This window comes from Ranitomeya imitator, chromosome 2, assembly GCF_032444005.1.
Source record: "Ranitomeya imitator isolate aRanImi1 chromosome 2, aRanImi1.pri, whole genome shotgun sequence".
NCBI lineage: Eukaryota > Metazoa > Chordata > Amphibia > Anura > Dendrobatidae > Ranitomeya > Ranitomeya imitator.
Genome location: NC_091283.1, coordinates 281,262,386 through 281,280,424, shown reverse-complemented (window position 1 = coordinate 281,280,424; position 18,039 = coordinate 281,262,386). Strand labels below are relative to the sequence as shown.

Genomic DNA, 18,039 nt, shown 5'->3' with positions numbered 1-18,039 from the left:
GAGCCACAATTTATACAGAAATTTCTCCCAAACCTGAGGCCAGAAATGACTGCACACGGCCGGGCTCTAATGCGGAGAGTCACTGCTTTGCTTTTGGAGCAGTAATTTGGCAGCCCTCGCTTGTGGGGCCAATTACAAAGCCCCCAAGGTGTGTGAAGACATATAACCCCCTAAAGTGACCCCATTTCGGACACTGTACCCACCAAGGGAGTCATCTCAGGGTGTAATGGGCATTTTCATCCCACAGGTGTCACTGGTTTCTTTACCATTTGGTTGGTGAAGATAATATTACATTTGTTCTGAGGCGCAGCGAGGGGTTCAGCTCAGGGGGAGTGAGATGGGGGGAGTGTTGTTGTATTGTTTTTAAATGTTTTTATGATTGTGCTACCAATAAAAGTTGTTCCTTTTTGATACTTATAATAGGTGGTGTGCGAATATTTGTTGAGTGGCTTCTTTTTTCTTTCTGTTTCTGTGATATTATTCCAGCCACTTTGTTGCACCCCCATTGATTTTGTATTGATACGCATTTAGGAGTGCGCCAGCTATTTTGCAATGTTGTATCGCTTGTCTTCAGGCATCATGTGATGTCTTTTCTGGCTTGGCAGCACACGGTCTATTGTGACTTCAATTGTTTATATTGATACTTACGTTTATTTATTATTTTTTCGGTGGTTAGGTGGACGCTTTTCCAGTGGTGTGCGATGGATTGGGACGCCAGAGAGGCCGCGTGGAGGGCTTCTGCCTCCGCTGCCTTCGTGGATCATGCTCCTAGCGGTCCAGAGTCTGATTTCACACGGGTCACTACCAAGCTCATGGCAGCCCAAAAACGGGATCAAATTATTATGGAACATTAGGTGCTTGGAGGAGTACCTCAAGTTGAATTTGGTCCCAAGGGGATTGAGAGTTTCCATTTTTCCCGCCCGGGAACCCTCCGATAGCTTTCGTGCTACTTGGGAGGGGGGCCTTCTGCGGTGTTCGCAGATATTGATTAACCTCTTGATTACACATGACAGAGATCTTTTGAGCCTTGTCAAATTGGAGATTAAAGGTCTGGAGAATGACCTCAGCAAATTTGATGAGGTTTCACAGATGCAGCCCTTTAGGGCAAAACTCAAGGAGGTCCTTGACAAATTTGACAGAGAGATTATGGACAAAAAGAGATCCAAATTTCTGAGGGATAAATCCGATTTTGAAAACGGTTTTAAACGGGAGACATCAGGGAAACCAGCGACGAGACAAGAATGTTAAATCTAATGCCAGTGAACCAGCACAGAATTTCTCGTCCCCTGATGGACATCTGTCCAGCGATTTTTTTTTTTTTTTTTTTTTTTTTTTTTTTTATCTTCCGCGGAGAGCGAGCCTGACACAGGTTCAGGACCAGGCGCGAGCGGAGGAGACGCAGGCCTGTTTACGCGGGTCACCAGGAACAGGAACCGCAGGCCAGTGTATTACAACCAACGGAGGAAGAACTACAAATAACCACACAGTCCACCAATGACGCCCGTGAGTATGACTGCTCCATCGTGAATGATTCTCTTCAAATTATCAATCTATCTGGCTATTCTCTAAGCACAATTGAGACCTCTGTGCTCAGAAGGGGTTTGACGTTTTCACCATCACAGGGGATGGATAAATTTACACTCATTAAGGATCTTTTTCTCTTTTGTAGGAAAATTACGCTACAGGTCCTACACAACCAGCCACATCCCCCGTCAATCCCCGATCAAATTGAACAGGAAGTGTTTCAGGACCTCCTGGACTTGTTGGATGAGGGTGATTCCCCCAGAGGTAGGCCACGGTTTCCACACAAAAATAGATCTATGGTCTGCCCTCCCCTCTCTACGATTCCGGCTGTAAAGATCTTCTTTGAGTTGGTCAAACAGGATATTTAGGCTTTATCTGTTAGATCTGGGGTTGGTGCTAATCTGACCAGCCAAGAACGTAAAGCTCTGTTTGGTCTCAGTAATAACGTAGAGTTTCTAATCAGAGAGGCGGATAAGGGGGGCAATATCGTCTTATGGCCCCATCATATGTATTTGGAGGAGGCCCATAGGCAGTTAAATAATTCTCACTTCTATCGCAAACTGCCCTCTGACCCCACTGGGGTGTATTCCACCAAGTTGAGGGCATTACTCGACAGGACTTTTGAACTAGGGATTATCAATCTACATGAGAGGGATTTTATTTGGGTAGATCAACCTATTACACCCACGTTTTACATGTTACCCAAAGTTCATAAAAGTACCACCAAGCCCCCAGGTCGTCCCATAGTCTCTAGTAGTTACATAGTTACATAGTTATTAAGGTTGAAGGAAGACTTTAAGTCCATCTAGTTCAACCCATAGCCTAACCTAACTTGCCCTAACATGTTGATCCAGAGGAAGGCAAAAAAAAACCCATGTGGCAAAGAGTAAGCTCCACCTTGGGGAAAAAAATTCCTTCCCGACTCCACATACGGCAATCAGACTAGTTCCCTGGATCAACGCCCTATCAAGGAATCTAGTGTATATACCCTGTAACATTATACTTTTCCAGAAATGTATCCAGTCCCCTCTTAAATTTAAGTAATGAATCACTCATTACAACATCACATGGCAGAGAGTTCCATAGTCTCACTGCTCTTACAGTAAAGAATCCGCGTCTGTTATTATGCTTAAACCTTTTTTCCTCCAAACGTAGAGGATGCCCCCTTGTCCCTGTTTCAGGTCTATGATTTAAAAGATCATCAGAAAGGTCTTTGTACTGTCCCCTCATATATTTATACATTAACATAAGATCACCCCTTAGTCTTCGTTTTTCCAAACTAAATAGCCCCAAGTGTAATAACCTATCTTGGTATTGCAGATCCCCCAGTCCTCTAATAACCTTGGTCGCTCTTCTCTGCACCCGCTCTAGTTCAGCTATGTCTTTCTTATACACCGGAGACCAGAACTGTGCACAGTATTCTAAGTGTGGTCGAACAAGTGACTTGTATAGAGGTAAAATTATGTTCTCCTCATGAGCATCTATGCCTCTTTTAATGCATCCCATTATTTTATTTGCCTTTGTAGCAGCTGCCTGACACTGGCCACTAAATATGAGTTTGTCATCCACCCATACACCCAGGTCTTTTTCATTGACGGTTTTGCCCAGAGTTTTAGAATTAAGCACATAATTATACATCTTATTACTTCTACCCAAGTACATGACCTTACATTTATCCCCATTAAAGCTCATTTGCCATTTATCAGCCCAAGCTTCTAGTTTACATAAATCATCCTGTAATATAAAATTGTCCTCCTCTGTATTGATTACCCTGCAGAGTTTAGTGTCATCTGCAAATATTGAAATTCTACTCTGAATGCCCCCTATAAGGTCATTAATAAATATGTTAAAAAGAAGAGGGCCCAATACTGACCCCTGTGGTACCCCACTGCTAACCGCTACCCAGTCCGAGTGTGCTCCATTAATAACCACCCTTTGTTTCCTATCCCTGAGCCAGCTCTCAACCCACTTACACATATTTTCCCCTATCCCCATTATTCTCATTTTATGTATCAACCTTTTGTGTGGCACCGTATCAAAAGCTTTTGAAAAGTCCATATACACTACATCTACTGGGTTCCTTTGGTCCAGTCCGGAACTTACCTCTTAGTAGGGGCAGTTTATGTGAGAAGGCATGTTCTTATATTGACTTCTTTCTACAGCCCCTTGTGACTACGCTCCCGTCTTATATAAGAGATTCCTCACATTTTATTAGTGCCCATAAGGGGGATGTACTGGCTCCAGGAGATCTCATGGTTACCTGCGATGTTGAGTCGCTTTATTCTAATATCAACCAGGATGACGGCATGCGGGCTGTCCTCTTTTTCTTTGACCAACAGGTAAACTCGGACAGATTACACGACTCCTTCATTATTGATTTGCTCGATTTTGCTTTAAGGCACAATTTTTTCTTATTTGACCGGGTTTTTTATTTACAAACCTTGGGTGTGGCCATGGGGGCTCGTTGTGCCCCCTCGTTTGCAAATTTTTTTTGGGGTGGTGGGAGCTTACTTTTGTGTTTGTTTCTGACTTTTTCAAGAACAGGGTGCGACGGTGGTCGCGTTTCATCGACGATGTTTTTTTCATTTGGTCGGGCTCCTTGGAGGAACTTTCCCAGTTCATGGAGATCCTCAATAATAACCCTTGCAATATTTTTTTGACTTACCAGTTTTCTTCCGTTACAGTCAATTTTCTGGATCTGGAGGTCAGATGTCGGGATGGTTTGCTATCTACATGTCTCTACCGGAAGCCTACAGCTGTCACTGGATTTCTCAACTATTGGAGCTTTCACCCCAAACACATGAGGGATGGTGTCCCGACTGGTCAATTCCTCAGGGCCCGGCGCAATTGTACCCAGGACTCTGACTTTAAGAGGGAAGCACAGGACCTCTCGATTAGATTCAAAATCAGGTATTATCCTAAGAAATGTATCTCCCGGGCCTATTAGAGGGCTAGTGGGCAGTCACAGGACTCTCTACTTGTTTCCAACAGGAGGATACCGGACAGTTATGTGCGGTTCATTACTGGGTATCACACCCATTGGCCTGAGATGAGCAGGATCCTAAATGATCACTGGAGGATTCTGGCCACTGATCCACTAACCTCTCAGGTTATTAGTACCCGGCCACTGATTACGGCAAAAAGGGCCCCGAATTTTAAGGACTTATTAACTCAGAGTCATTATAGGAGGCCCACAAGGCGGCTTAACCGGGGTATAACTTTGAGGGGGTCGTTCCCGTGCGGGGATTGCAGTATTTGTTCTTTCATGCGCCCTGTCCGGGATTCGTTTTGCAATCCTGTGGATCTAAAACAGTACAAACTAAAGGCCTATATTAACTGCAAATCTTCTCATGTGGTATATGCTTTGATTTGTCCGTGTCCTTGCATTTATGTAGGCCAGACTTCGCAAGAATTGCGGCGGAGAATGCAATGCCATTTTTCTACCATCAACACGGCATCTGTGGACATCCGGAAGGGCAAGACGCTCAGCACAGTTGCCTCACACTTTTTACTCCATCATGGGGGCAGCTGTGCCAACACCAGGGTGGTTGGCTTGGAGCAGATCAGGAGTTCGGGCAGAGGTGGTTCTTTACACAAACGTCTTCTTCAAGTTGAGTCCCGTTGGATTTATCTACTTAACTCCACAGCGCCTCATGGAATCAATGAGGATTTACACTTCACGGGCTTCCTGGGCTGAATTGGCCCAGGAAGCCTGGGCCAGGTTCTGGTGGATTCCTGGAGACTTTATTATGGACTTATATTTGCAAACTTGTCACACTGGGGACTTCTGGTTGGTGACTCTCGTTTCGAATTAGACTGGTCGGGCCAGAACTTCTTGTGGACTATTATTACATTCTTTTTGATGGGTTATACAGTCATGGCGTCATGTTTTATAATGGTCCATGGCCAATCTATTCTGATATATGTATTACATTTTGTAGTGTATTTCGAATTCATGTGCATCTCTATTTGGGTATTTGGAGGGGCATTCATACTTTGTAACTGTTTTTTGTTATTTGTGCTCTGTCATGCTTTAATTATCATTTTTCCTAACAGATTGTGTGTGTGCCGGTCAGGAGTTTCTACAGCTTACTTTGCTGTGGGCGGTAAGTGGATTGGATGCCTCGATGCTCCTGTATTCGTACGTGTTTCCTTTCATCTGCCACTTCATTATTGTGGCTTTTGCCCTTTGCGTGCGCCCGTGGTCACTCTCTCTTGGTTGCAATGCGGACCGCTGGTTAGTGTACCGGCGCGTGCGCATTGGAACTCTTGTAACGCATATTTCCTTTTGCGCAGGCGCGGGCGTCTCTGTATGTTCCCGATGTTATGACTCTCTCCTTTCCGGACACGTCATTTCCGGCCCATGGCGGCGCACACGTGTGGCGCATACTGATCACCGGTCCCTGCATATAAGGAAGCCTTTTGCTATGGTAAGCACTTCCCCTGACGAAGCGGTCCTTGTAACCACTACACGCGTTGGGTCCTCCCGCCTGTCGGTCCTGTCGTTCTTTTGGCTGCGTGGTTGCTATCCTTATTGTAGGTGATGATATAGCAACTGTTTGAGTATTTACTGTGTCTTGTGGTTCCGGGTGTGATTTCCCTGGCATTGTCGCCCCTGCCTACCGTTAGCAGGGTGTGTGTGGCATTATTATATGTTACAGGGATTACTGCACTAGACCCTTCACTTATTCTCGTTTATTAGGGGCTCTCCTGTGAGGGGGCTGGATTTTCCATTTTCTTGAGTACCAGTCAGCATATATTTATGTCTTTTGTGCAGCAGGTATTTGTATTTGTTCTATGGACCTGATGGGGGGAGTGTTGTTGTATTGTTTTTAAATGTTTTTATGATTGTGCTAGCAATAAAAGTTGTTCCTTTTTGATACTTATAATAGGTGGTGTGCGAATATTTGTTGAGTGGCTTCTTTTTTCTTTCTGTTTCTGTGATATTATTCCAGCCACTTTGTTGCACCCCCATTAATTTTGTATTGATACACATTTAGGAGTGCGCCAGCTATTTTGCTATGTTGGGTTCAGCTCAGGGGTGAAACATCTGAGTGGGCTCCTGACCAGGTGTTACGGTGGTGCCTCACATGCCCTCGCAGTGCCTCCCTACTCACCATGGTCATCGCATGGCTTCTCAGCAGGTTGCTTCTATTTGGGGAGATTTAGGTGGAGCATGGTCAGTGTCTACAGGAATTTGACCCTTCTGTGTTCTTCACATTAGGTACCCCAGCCTATCTTGTGCCGGCAGGTCCATATATTAGGCAGCTCCACCCACCGCTCTGCTAAATGTTGGTTCCTAGGCAGTTCATTCTGCTTATGTCCAGTTTATTTCTCCTGTTGTACCTCACACTTGTGTCTCTGACTCTTCCATCAGCTGCTCCAGTCCTGGGGACTACCCTGGAGTAGTATCTGGTGTCTACCGGCTGTCCAGCCTATCCTTTCCACCAGTAGCTCTAGTGAAGACCTGGTGGACACCAAACTATGCCCCTCCAGGGTCAACCCGCCCTGTGGTGCAGTGGGTCCACATCCACCAGTGTTACACCAAGTAACCGTGTGTACAAGTACTGTGGCACAGCCTAATCATAGGTATAGGGGAACCTCAGCAGATGACCGCGCTGTTACTGAAGGCGACGTTGACATGTTCAGTATTTGGTCAGTATTTTACATCATTATTTGTAAGCCCAAACCAGGAGTGGGTGAGAAATGCAGAAGTGGTGCATGTACTTCTTTTCCTCTGATTGTTGACTTACACCAAATTTTTATGATGAAGAAACTATGAGACAATTTCCAACTGACAAAAAACAGGAAGCGCTAAGAATATTAGAGGATTTGTGAACATACACCTGATACCCCGAGTAAGATCCCTGCATCTATCCACTGTAGATGTCTATGTTAAGTCAGTATCAAATGAGTTCCTGAAATTACCTACTTCCATCTATAAAGACAATCTTAAATCCAAAGAAAAAAGGAGTTCTATACGAAAGTACATATAAAAAGTCAATATTTTATTAAAGAATATCTTAAAAAAGTCTGTAAAATACAAGACAATCTGATGTATCAAGAAAGATGTAGTCTCAATCAACGTAAAAATCTATCTGATATCTATAAGCTGGCCGATAAGGGGGAAACATTGTGATCTGGCCATGGAAGATGTACAAAACTGAATCCTTTTGTCATCTCACAGATCCACTGTTTTATAAGAAATTATCATATACAATTTTTGACAATGCTTATCAGGATGTACAGATTTCCAAAGAACTAATGCAGGCACTCCCTGTCTTGGACCCAGTTGTCCCAACAGTTTGTTTTTCCCCTAAGATTCATTAAAGTGCTGCCATTCCCCTAGATCAGGGGTGTCAAACTGCATTCCTCGAGGGCTGCAAACAGGTCATGTTTTCAGGATTTCCTTGTACTGCACAGGTGATAATTTAATCACCAACTCATTATTTGTGTAGGTGATTAAATTATCACCTGTGCAGTACAAGGAAATCCTGAAAACATGACCTGTTTGCAGCCCTCGAGGAATGCAGTTTGACACCCCTGCCCTAGATAAACCTATTGTCGCCGGGATGGGGGGCTTGGTTAAAAATATTTGTATATATGTTGACAGCGAACTAAAAGATAGTTGAAAATCTTCCCATTTTTTTACAAGACACCTCTGATTTACTTGGTAAAATTGACGGATCGAATATAGAGGAAGACATGACGTTGATGACATGTGATGTCAAGTCTCTCTACACGAGTATCAGACATCATGATGGCCTACAAGCAGTTTCCTTCTTACAAATAAAGAATGAGGATAAAGAGCAAGCAGCTTTTATCATTCAACTATTGGAGTTCATTCTTTCCCACAATTTTATTTTATTTTAATGTCTTCCAACTACAGCTCCAGGGCACAGCAAAGGGGGCAGCCTGCGCCCCTTCTTACGCCAACCTGTTCCTGGGGCTGTGGGAGAGGGAGCTATTCTTGATGGATTCCCATTTACCAATAGAACGTGTTATCTTTCAGACTCGCTTCATTGATGATTTTTTATTTATAAAGGCACTTTTACTGAATTAAATTTCTTTTTTGATGAGTTGAACGAAATGACTTGAACCTTCATCTCACCTATAATTATGATTGCAATGGAATTGATTTCATTGATGTTCTCATCATGAGATGAATGCTCTCCAAACTGATGTCTTCAGAAAGGGAACTGTGGTAAACTCTTTTTTTACATGCCAAATCCTCTCACCCCCCTCAGATGTTTAAAGGCATATCCATGGGCCAATTCCTTGGCAAAAGACGAATCTGCTATAACAGTGTTGAAAACGGTTTACTGATCTTGGCTGTTGTATGAATATATATATGGTAACAGTACCTCCCCTTTTGCGAAGATCCTCCAGATCCTCTTGGCCGAGCCTTATTCGGAAATCTCCTGTGGAAAACCTTAATCAGCCTTGAGGCCGAGACATCCTCAGCTTTCACCCAGGAATTATCCTCGGGCATGAAACCCTTCCAGGACACGAGATGCTGCAACCTTCCTCTGTGCCACCTGGAATCTAAAATGTGTGAAATCTCAAACTCGCCGTCCTCATCAAATGGAGGAACAGTCAGCATCGCCTCTTATCTGGTGTGTCAACTTTCCTTATCTGGTGTGTCAACTTTCTTCAGTAAAGATACATGAAAAACTGAATTAATTCGCCAGGACAAGGGGATGTCTAATCTCACCGCTGCCGAGTTGACAACCTGAATCACTTTGAAGGGTCTTACAAACTTAGGCCCCAGTTTTTTAGAAGGGATCTTCAAACACAGATTTCTAGAGGACAACCAGACCATGTCCCCAACTGCAAACAACGCCTCCCTTCTTTGCTTGTCAAAATATTTATTTGACCTCCTATTTGCCTCTTTCAGATTATGGTGTACATTGGTCCAAACCCTGTCCAAATTTCCAGAAAAGCTCTCTTCCTCAGGCACCGTTGCCCCAATCTTTGAAAATGGACAGAAAGATGGATTCCTCCCTGTACAGCAAAAAAATAGAACACCCAGCTGAAGAAGACGTGTCACGGGGCTACCGCGACAAAGAGGTTCCAGAGAACCGCAGCGCTCTGGGCCTCGTTCACACACAGTGAACAGAAGCTCTTCTCCTGTATTTTGACCTGGCTGCTTTGTGCCAGCAGTGCAGGAGTTAACCTTATTTGCTAAGTTGCTGTGAGCTGGGCCTCTCAGCTGAAGTGGATTTTTGTAATCTCCTCCTTTATATAGACCCAGCCTTGACTACAGCTAGTGTCAGTGATCAGTCCTGCTGCCTGGCTTGGAGGTTGAAGGAGAGTGATATTTGGAGCTTGGAGGTTTATTACAGAGATTGGTGTCTGTTGTTTTGGTTCCTAGTTTTCTCCTTCTCTTCCCTTCTATGTGTACCCTCTGTGGTTGTGTGAGCATTTGGTGAGTTTGAGACTTTTAGTTACCTTGTCTGTATACCCTGTTTATTGTTGTGTTTATACACTGGTGCAGTCCTCCTCCCTGGGGGGGAGAGGCGGCCACTTATAGGGCCTGCACAGGAGACAGGGAGATGCTGGCGGCTCGGGCCTCCTAACCATCATAGGTACCCCCGAGATAAGGGAAAGCCAGGGCCCCGTTAAAGTGGTAGGGACAGGTGCGGGTCCCAGTACGCCCTCCTGCCTCTTTAACGCCGCTTACGGCGTGACAGTATGATTATTAAGAGCAAACTCAGCTAGTAGTAGATATTCCAACCACATCCCGATTGTCTGCTACAAAACATCTCAACAACTGCTCGACATCCCTGTCCATTGGACTCCGGATGATAACCTGACGAAAATGACAAATTAACCTTTAATCTGTCACAAACCCTCAGAGACCGGCAGATTGGTGATAAAATCCATAGCAAGATGTGACCATGTCGAACTAGGAACCTCCAAAAGGGCACAGCAACCCTGCAGCCGGGGCATGTGAGGCCTTCGACTTAGCGCACACAGTACACTGACGCACCCACTTGATGATTGCTCTTTGTCACCCTGGCCACCAGAACCTTTGACCAATCGACTTTCTAGTTTTTGAAATCCCTGGATGACCCGCCAACTGAGACTAATGACATTCAGCAAACAAAGCTCACCGCAAGGCTCTAGGCACAAATAATTTACCATACGGAGTGTTAGTTGGTGCAGCATTCTGGGCCTCTAGGATGCTATTCTCCAACTCAGAACCCAATGCTGCCACCACCACCCCTTTCTGCAAAATACATTCCTCCATCTCAGTATTAACTGCTGGAGAGAACTAAGGAATTTAAGAAAAAGATACATGCACATAACAGGGATCACCCAGAACAATCAAAATTTAAAAAAAGCTTTATTGCAGAAGCCATTATCTGAAAATTGGGTATAATTCATCCAAGACTGAAGTAGGTAGAAATGACCTGAATCAGATCACATTTTCCCATAAAACCCTGTATAAAGTAGCTCCTCATTCAGGCTTCCCGGCGAGAGGCTGCCCAGGTCAAAGATCCACCTCGCTTCTCGCCTAAAAAGTTCATCTGTGACCCTACCTCCCCTAATATTAGTACGAACACCCTCCAATCCCATGACGCGCTCCGGAGCTCAAGTATACTCCCTTATTTAGTCACACTTGTGACTTCCGCCTTTCACAGGGCTCACGCATGCGCCTTTCTTATGTGAACTTTCACTGACTTCCGGGTCACTGCTCACTGCGCACCACCGCCGACTCACCAGAATGCCGCCGTATGTATCGCCAGGACACAGCTGGTATGATTTATCTTGATTTGACCTCTAGTTAAAGCACTGTATGGGGGACTGGAGCGCCCCCACATCAGGGCACTGGGGTACTCGGATCCGGGCCCTTCTTCTGTACTCAGAGGGGATGTCACGGTGGCTTGACCCGGTCCGAGGCCCTTTGAGGGGCGTCCAATAAAAGGACAAAAGTGTATAGGATAATGTTCATGACTCCACCTGTGGTATTCGGTCAGGGTGCCTGACGCTGCTTAGGGGTCCGCTGGGGTGATGTTATGGCAGCTATGGCAGTTATGGCAGGTGATGTTATGGCTGTGGTGTATCCCCAGAGCTTCCCAGAATGTAGATGGTGAATGGTGGATGATCTAAGGCGCGGTCAATAATGAGGAGATAAGGTTGCAGTCTCTTTACCTTTACTGAAGGCTTCAGCATCCACAGTCCAGGGTAGGGACCACAGCGTAGGCAGAGTCCGGCCGGTCTGAAGGCAAATCCAGAGTCCCCTTATCCAGGTGGAATTCAATAGCCTTCCTCTAGCGTCTGGGTGTTGTAGTACCTCCCTGCTGAGCAACTCGGTAAGGTCCTCACAACTATTGTAGATGTTAAGTCTCTTCTCTCTGTCCCCCTAACGGATAGGACAAACCCGTATGACTGGTGGCCTGAGGCTTTTTACAAGGCCCTTAGTGACGCCCCGGCCCCCACAAGTTGCCACTCTGCCTCCTGGGTAAAATGGTCGGGCAGCTAACATGGAATTAACTGTCCTGCCAGTCTCTGAAGTAACGGCATAGAGCTCTTTACTCCCTCGGTGTTCTGGCTACCGGTACTGCACTTCAGAATGAGGCAGCCTGCTTCTAGCTGGTCTCCCTCTGATGTTTCACTCCTGTTGCTATGACTTTGTTGTTCACTCACTGCAAAACAATTCCTTTCGTGTCCTTTCCTAGGATGCTGCCGCACGTGGGGCAGGCGCAGCTTCGTGTACCCTCCGTCTTCCTGAACTCGGTCAGGACTCACTGAGTACCTCCTTCTCCCTCCAGTCTGCTTCTCTCTCCTAACTTCCTAACCAACGCACCAGTTTTACCCAAGTGTGAGGAGTGCCCTGATAGAAGTATGGCTCCCCCTGGAGGACTGGAGTGTGAAGTGTGTTTTGGTGGTTGTGATACCTGGACAGAAGATCTCCTTCATTGCCTTCAGACGTAACATCACTCCCCCTGGTGGAAGAATAACATTACTGCAACGAACCAGGACTCTGGGGCGCTGCAGGACCAGAGTATATCCACCTTGAGAAAGACACCATGAGTGTCGGAACGGGTGGGTCTGGGTATCCCGGAGGCTGGACTTTACTCTGGGGCAACCTTCTGACAGTACCAGGGCCGGGGCTAAGTATTGACGATCGACTTATTTAAATCTATTCTCGTGGGCCCACAGCCAGGGGACCTTTGGGGACCCCATTGCATTTTGTTCGACAACACACGGTCCGTATTGGGATCACTGGGCAGGACATTTTGCCCACTCACATTGGTTTATGAGGGATATTATTTACTCATTTATTAATATACCTTTAGTTTAAACCACAGAGTTCATGCTGGGATCCGGCCTATAGCGGGGTCTCCTGTTCCACATGTGTGTTGTGCTGCTGTGTATTTTTGTACATGTTGTTATCTCCAGCCTAGGGGTACTCTCTTTGTGGGTATTCTACCCTTTATTTATGGACTTTTGTCTATGTGAATTATCCTTTAAGGACTTTTAATTGTTTTTATGTGTGTTCCTCTGGTTCTGCAATAAAGCTTTTTTGACATTTTGATTGTTCTGGGTGATCCCTGTTATCTGCATGTATGTTATTCTTAAATTCCTTAGTTCATGTTGCTGACATGCATTAGGTGATCCCCACTAAAAGTATTGAATCTGTGTTATATATTACTGTTAGTGGATGGTGCCCGCCCATTGTTTGTTTGAACTGCTGGAGAGAAACTACGAGACAAAGCATCCGCTTTAACATTCTTTGTCCCAGGTATATATATTGCGGAGAAATGAAACCGGCAAAAAACAGTGCCCACCTAGCTTGACGGGCACTCAAACGTTTAGCAGCATCCAGATATATCAGATTCTTATGATCAGTAAAAACCTATATCGGATGTCTAGCCCCCTCCAAAAAATGTCGCAAATGCTCAAACGCGAGTTTAATAGCCAGCAACTCTCTGTTCCCAACATCATAGTTGAGCTCAGTCTCTGAAATTTTTTTAGCAAAGAAAGCACAAGGATGCACCCCATCCTCTCCCTCCTGGGACAGAACTGCCCCCATCCGTACTGAAGAAGCATCAACCGCTACCAGAAATGGCTTGGTCTCATCTGTCTGGATCAAAACAGGAGCAGAGCTAAACCTCTCCTTGAGATGCTCAAAAGCCTTAACAGCCTCAGAGGACCATTAGACAGTATTACAACCAGGGCCGGACTGGGACTAAAATTCAGCCCTGGCATTGGAAGTTACACAGGCCCACTTGTCACATGGTGACTGTATAATATCTTTGTACACATGTAGGCAGGGCCGGTTTTAGGCAAAGTGGGGCCCTAGTCAAAGTTTAAAATGGGGCCCCAGATGCTAACATATTGCACATCACACAAAAGCATTTTGGTTGTATTTACAAGCGCTGAGTTCAGGCCGCTAAATGAGTTTGATTGACAATACTGAAGTTGTTCAACGCTTGTTTCCCCGCCTCTTTCCACCAGCTGAGGAATAATGATGGGACAGAACGATCACTAATAGATCACTAACAGATCACTATACAGTATCATGTTATCAGCAGCACATGTACAGTTTACGCTGGCGATGTACTGCTGAGAACAATGATTTTTGTTCCAGCAAAAACAATCTGAATATGTAACATTTTACTTGTTTAGTAAAATACACCCCATAGTCCTCCATATATTTTAATGTGCACCACAGTCCTCCACATCGTGTAATACACTCCCTATAGTCCTCCATATATTAAAATACACTGTTCAGTCCTCCATATAGCATAATACACTCCTCATAGTCCTCCATATAGCATAATACACTCCTCATAGTGCTCCATATAGTATAATGCACCGCCATAGTCATCCATGTAGTACAATTCACTTCCCATAGTATAATGCACCCCATAGTTCTTCATATAGTATAATATATTCCCCATAGTCCTCGACAGTAAAATGCAGCCCACATAGTATAATGCAGCCACCACCCTACAGAATATAATGCAGCCACCCCAGAGTATAATGCAGCCACCCCATAGAGTATAATACAGCCCACCTCCCTATAATATATAATGTAGCCCCATAAAATATAATGCAGCCCCCCATAGTATATAACACAGCCTCCCCCATAGAATATAATATACCCCCGCAATAGTATATAACGGCCACATAGTATATAACATGGCATCCCCCATAGAATAGAATATACCCCCATAGTATATAGCACAACCCGCATAGCAGATAACACAGCCCACATAGCAGTATACAGCCCAGCCCACTTAGCAGTATACAGCACAGCCCACTTAGCAGTATACAGCACAGCCCACTTAGCAGTATACAGCAAAGCCCACTTAGCAGTATACAGCACAGCCCACTTAGCAGTATACAGCACAGCCCACTTCGCAGTATACAGCACAGCCCACTTAGCAGTATACAGCACAGCCCACACAGTAGTATACAGCACTGCCCACATAGTAGTATACAGCACATACCACATAGTAGTATACAGCAGAGCCCACACACTAGTATATAGCACAGCCCACCTAGTAGTATACAGCACTGCCCACACAGTATACAGCACTGCCCACGTAGTAGTATACAGCACTGCCCACACAGTAGTATACAGCACTGCCCACATAGTAGTATACAGCACAGCCCACATAATAGGATACAGCAGAGCCCACACAGTAGTATATAGCACAACCCACATAGTAGTATACAGCAGAGCCCATATCTCTGCTCCCCCCTAGAATGGCCCCACAGTCCAGTAAAAAAAAAACAAAAAAAAAACAAGCTCCTCACCTTTCCTCTTGCCCACGTTGGTCCCTGCTCCTGTCTTCGCGGCTGCCGCTGCACTGCCTGGGACACAGCGAGTGTGCGCGCACCCGCAGTGTCAGAGGCAGAGCAGGGAATGATGGGAGAGTGAGCGTCAGCGGACACTCTCTCCTCCATCATTGCATTCAACTGTACCGGAATCATAGACACCGGTATAGTTGAATGCGGCGGCGGCCCACTACTGGCACCGGCCCTTCTGGCATTTGCCAGAACTGCCCAATGACCAGTCCGTCCCTGATTAGCACCCTTCTTGGTGAGATCAGTTATAGGTTTAGCGATCACAGAAAATTTATTTATGAATTTTCTGTAATATTTAGCAAACCCTAAAAATCTCTGAACCGACTTCAAACATTCAGGCCTAGGCCACTCCAGCACTGCCTGAACCTTCACCGGGTCCATCTCAAACACATCACTGGAGACAAGGTACCCCAAAAACTCATTTACTGTACTGCAAACTCGCACTTCTCCAATTTAGCAAAGAGTGAGTTTTGCTCAAAATCTGTAGAACTTTGCGGACTCTCTGCCAATGTGACTCCAGGTGAGATCAAAATATCATCCAAATAAACAATAACACTGCTACCAATCAACGACCTCAGAATGTCATTAATGAAATTTTGAAAAAACGCAGGCGCATTGGTAAGGCCAAAAGGCATCACCATACACTCAAAATGACCTTCCGGGGTATTAAAGGCTATCTTCCATTCATCACCCTCCTTCACCTGCAGCAAATTATATGCCCCACGAAGGTCAACCCTAAGAGCCACTTCCCTCCAGTTAGTTTGTTAAACAAATCTGGAATCAGCGGCAACGGGTAAGGATTGCGCACAGTGATCTTATTAATCTCCCGCTTAGCTTAGGGTGGTACCAGGGGTAGACTACGTGGAGTGGGGGCGCCGGATTCTAGGGTGCCAACCCCCACTGGCAGGCAGGGGCATACTAGGGATCTGATACAGGTTTCCCTGGTTTGTTGCTCATTATTCCTATGCAACATCCAAACGTATGTTATGATATGCACTTTTGTATCTGGGCAAGTGCAATAGGTTCATTATTATTAGTTATTAGTTCATGAGTGTATGTTCTGCTGTTTGACTTTTTTTCTATTTTTCTTGCACGTGAGGGCCTATTAGGGAGATTTAGGGATAGCCTACGTTGAGCGGGGGCGCCATTGCGCAGGATATTTAGGGTGCCAACCTCCGCAGCAAGGAAGGGGACAGACAGTTGGGACCCTAGGGATTGAGAGCACCCTGTATCTTGGTCTTATATCTTTGTGTCAAACAGCTTATACTGGTTTTAGGTTGTATGTGGTATGTGTTTTTATTATAAGTAGTATTATTAAATGTTAAGTTTTATTGGGTATATTATTCTATTCATATATGGTGTTTCTTTGCTGTGAATTTCTGTTTTTTTTGGGCACCTTCATTATATGTTCTGTGATATAATGCTTGAAAGAGAGGGCAGAGTCGAGGATCACCCCGAGGCACCGGGCATGTGGGACTGGGGAAAGTGAGCTATATGCAAAGCTATATGCAAATATCTGTTAGCCATTATCCCTGTTATAGTGGAGCATCGACTGTAAAACATATCATAAAACCCTAGGATAAGGGCTGCAATTTGGTATTACTTGATCACTCCACTTATCGCCAAATCTGTTATCCCATCCTGAATGATGAGACATGAGATGTTTGAAAGAGATGCAACTAATACATATGGGGAAACATTAATAACAATATTGATCAAGGCTATAGATTGTGTGAGATACACTGGCAACACATTTAAGTTTATGGCCCCAAATAACCAAATGGTTCCTACATTCTATACACTTCCAAAAATTCATAAGGGACTCACAGCATTGAAGGGATGCCCCACTGTTTCGGTAATCAACTTGGTTTGCCAAAACACAAGTGTATATGTCGATCAGATGCTGCATCCATTTGTGGAGGCTCTACTCTCCACAGATGCATGAATATGGCAGATTTGCTGTTAAAGCTAGATGATCTAGTATTGGACAGCGACATCTTGTTGGCATCCATTGATGTTGAATCTTTATAAAGCAGCATCCCTCATGAATTTGGTGTCAGGACAACAGAACACTTTCTGAGGTCTTAGGCCACTCACTTTGCGAAACACAAGCTCTGGATCATCCAACCACTCTCCTTCTGACACACAATTGCCTTTTCTTTGATTTTAAGCACTTCCTAGAGTAATAGGAGTATTACTATGGGTTCCTCCTGTGCACCATCCTATGCTAATCAACTCAGCTGGTGGGAGCCATATGGAAGCCATATTTTAGGATAACGCAAACTGGTGAGCGCCAATGATCATCTTTTGAGGCCATTTCCTTGATGACATCTTGATATTGTGGTCAGGATTCGGGGAAGAACTGTCTAGAGTTGTCATCAGCCTAAATTCTAATATTATACGTTTAACATTTACTGTAGAGATGGATAAAGTTTGTTTACGTTTTTGGACATCCAGATAGAAAAAAATTGGACTGTATTCTCTCTACCAGCATCTATCATAAACTCACCTCAAGCAACAGTTTGTTAAATTGGCATTAGCAATCATTCCGGAGCTTTGAAAGAGCCAATATTTAAGGATGATACAAAATTGCTCTAAAACAGAGGACTTCTTTTCACAACCTAGAGACCTCAGAAACTATCTTATTAATAAAGGATGTCAATGATCGCAGCCCGGGAAGGTCACGCC

General features: G+C 44.8%; 1 long non-coding RNA gene across 1 annotated transcript; it reads left to right on the top strand.

Annotated features, from left to right (window-relative positions):
• Window positions 1-1,364: 1,364 nt before the first annotated feature.
• Window positions 1,365-5,164, top strand: LOC138663167 (uncharacterized). The gene is made up of 4 exons (XR_011318124.1): window positions 1,365-1,503; window positions 1,670-1,788; window positions 4,209-4,434; window positions 4,920-5,164. It is a non-coding gene; the product is annotated as an uncharacterized lncRNA (long non-coding RNA).
• The last annotated feature ends 12,875 nt before the right edge of the window (window positions 5,165-18,039 follow it).